Source organism: Meles meles, unplaced genomic scaffold (genome assembly GCF_922984935.1).
Source record: "Meles meles unplaced genomic scaffold, mMelMel3.1 paternal haplotype, whole genome shotgun sequence".
Classification (NCBI taxonomy): Eukaryota; Metazoa; Chordata; class Mammalia; order Carnivora; family Mustelidae; genus Meles; species Meles meles.
Genome location: NW_025721254.1, coordinates 1 through 3,430, shown reverse-complemented (window position 1 = coordinate 3,430; position 3,430 = coordinate 1).

Genomic DNA, 3,430 nt, shown 5'->3' with positions numbered 1-3,430 from the left:
AATCGGCAAGTACCTTTCACCTACGTGTTACAGTATGGGCTATAGAACTCTCTTTGCTTTCTTTCCCCTTTTCCTTTTAAAAGTGTGTGTGTGTCTGTGTGTTTGTGTGTCTGGGTCTGAGCCTGCGTGTGTGCACCCATGATGTCCCAGGTGTATACTTCTGTGATACATTTACACAGTGACGGAATTTAAAACAGATGTGCATAGGTCCCTGTTCTTCAATCTTTACAGAATGTTTCTCAGTGATTTGCAAAAGATGCCAAAATAGATTTTTTCGTGAAAATCTCCATTTCCAGCTTTCCTGGGGAGCATCCATTCCGGTAGCATCAGACCCTCAGTCCCACCCCCACCGCTCCCCGCTGTCTGTACCTGACCTGCGCTGCCCGTGATGTCTCCTCCTTGTTCCCTCTGCTTGGGTTTTCGCTCTCACGTTTGAATTATGAGTGTTGCCAGCAACACTCTGCTCACCTCTAAGCCTTTTGAACCCAGGGAAACCTCTTCCAGAATGTTCCATCGTTTTCAGTCTGTGTCTGAGGGAGTAGTTCAAGGGACTTCTTTTTTTTTTTTTTTAAGATTTTATTTATTTATTGACAGAGAGAGATCACAAGTAGGTAGAGAGACAGGCAGAGAGAGAGGGGAAGCAGGCTCACTGCTGAGCAGAGAGCCCGATGCGGGACTCGATCCCAGAACCCCAAGATCATGACCTGAGCTGAAGGCAGAGGCTTAACCCACTGAGCCACCCAGGTGCCCAGTTCAAGGTATTTCTTTTTTTTTTTTTTTTTTTTTTTTTAAAGATTTTATTTATTTATTTGACAGAGAGAGATACAAGCAGGCAGAGAGGCTGAGAGGGAAGCAGGCTCCCCGCCGAGCAGAGAGCCCGATGCGGGACTCGATCCCAGGACCCCGAGACCACGACCCGAGCCGAAGGCAGCGGCCCAAACCACTGAGCCACCCAGGCGCCCCAAGGTATTTCTTAATAATTGCTGTCAGGAGCCATGCCCAGCGAGGATGGCCTTTGTGGTTGGTGGACACAGATGACACAGGAACCGTCAGACAACCAGACAGGCCTCTATGCAACCACAGTGCCATACTCCTGCTCCTAGTGAAGAAACTCCCCCAGAAAAGAACATCTCCCCCATCCCTTGTTTCCCTCCTACGAATTGTAAGTAGATCCTCTGCAGGCTTTGCCGTTTCCTGGTGTAGTTGTTTTCTCCACACTGTAGCTGTCACAGTTCTCTTCATATTGGGTGAATACTTGGGTCAGGAGGATTACTGATAACAAAAAAGTTACCACCTTGCATTAGCTTTGATCCATCAGTGCAGAAATGTATGAAGTAGAAAGTAAACACGCTCCATCATCTCTCCCCCCACCAAGAGAAGCAGCGTTCAGGGTGTTTCCTCCTGTGGATGAAGAGCACACCTAGAGATGGAAAATATCACACATGAGAAAACACACAGAAAGATAATCCAGTGCCTGGCACGTAGAGCGTTCCATAAATTGTTGTTGAGAGACCATATATACACATTGAATGAATATGTAGGTTGTAGTTCAGTATATATCTGTTGAATGAGTGAATCTGTATTTCTCAAAATCCGTAAATTCAGGTGTCCTTTTAATAAAGTGAATCATTTATACGTCCTGCTTTGTAGCTAGCTCGCTCTTTCTGCAACTTAGTGACCCATGACTATCTTCGTGTCGTCATATATAGGTCTGCCTCATTTCTGATGGCTTTCTAGTTCTCCTCAGCATGCAAATTCCATTTTCCTTAATGTACTCAGTACCGATCGTCCTTTAGACAGCTGCGTGTTTTATGGTGTTCTCTTAAGCGGTGCTGTAGAAAGCACAGGTACACGTGGGTATGTACAGCAATTGCTGGCTCAAGGAATTGTCCCTGGTGAATTCTAACAGCTACTGCCAAATCGTTCTTCGAGACCCTCTTTACTGATTTGTATTTTCATGAGAGTAGATGAGGGTTCCCTTTCCGTACACCGTAATGCTGGCTGTTATCATTTAAAAAATTCTGCCGAACTGCCAAACCTATTAAGTTAAAAAATTTTAAAGAACTTTGTGCTGATGAGATGGAGTATCCTTCCTTCCTTTTACTGGCCTGCTGGATTTCTTTGTAAATGTCCATTGGAAATGTTGCAGTTTCATTTTCTTTTCAGTTTCTGGGAATCCTTTAGAACATTAGGATATATTCTTTTTTTTTAAGATTTTATTTATTTATTTGACACACAGAGATCACAATTAGGCAGAGAGGCAGACAGAGAGAGGGTTGGGGAGGGGGGAAGCAGGTTCCCTGCTGAAGTAGAGAGCTGGGTTCAGGGCTCGATTCCAGGACCCTCGGATCATGACCTGAGCCGAAGGCAGAGGCTTTAACCCACTGAGTCACCCAGGTGCCCCAAAGATATATTCTTTGATCAAAGTCCCTCATCAGCCTTTTTTGGGCAGATTTTTTTCTTAGTCTTCTGCTTGCTTTTGAACTGTGTGTTTGTGTCTCATGTAGACACATTTTCTCGTCCTTTGCTTTGTAGTTTTTGATCTTGCCGCCATACGGAGAAAGGAGAATTCGAGTAAAAATAAGGGACATATAAATATGAGTGAAGACCTGAGAAAAATCATAGGTGATCATAAAGCTGGCACAAATGTCATCGAAATACTACCCTGCATCATCTGACCCATGAGGATGTGACTGTAAGATCCTCCACTATTTCTTTATGATTAGGAAAGGCAAAGTGTTGGTAAACTGGCATGTGCTTGACTGTTCGATGCATCCTGATTTCGGGAATGTTAAAGCAGAAAAATATATGCATCTTGGAATTGACACTTTTGTTAAGCTGAATTATGCATGGGGTGGAAAATTCCAAGTATATAAATAGGCACACAGTGAAAAATCAGAAGGAGTAAATCAGGTTCTCTTACTCTGCTCCTTAAATCCTCCTGCTGGTTGGGATCCACACGGTTAAGCAGGTCTCTGTCTGCCTCCTGACTTGACTCTTGACTGCAGTCATTCTGAGCTGGCCACATTGTCGTGCCGCAGCCTGACCATGCCACGCTTACCGTCACCTTCGGATCTTCCACTTCCTTCTACCATGGCCTGGAACTCTTTTCCCCTAATTTTGCTTGCCAGTCTCCTTTTGATCACCTCTGTCTTAGCTTAGCTGCTGCCTCCCCTGAGAAGCTCTCCATGACCAGCAGGTGAAAGACTGAACCCTGTCCCTCCTACTCTTTTTGTTTTTCATCACCTTTTATTTGCTTCATAGCACTTAACACTCTGATATTCTCTTAATTCTTCCCTTCTTTAATGATTCATTGTCTCTCTCCCTTCTCTGGGGCAGGTAAGCCTCATGAGAGGTAGTGACCTGTCTGTCTCCTGTTCATCACTGTGTCCCCAGCACGTGGAACAGTGCCTGGCATGCAGAGATTGTT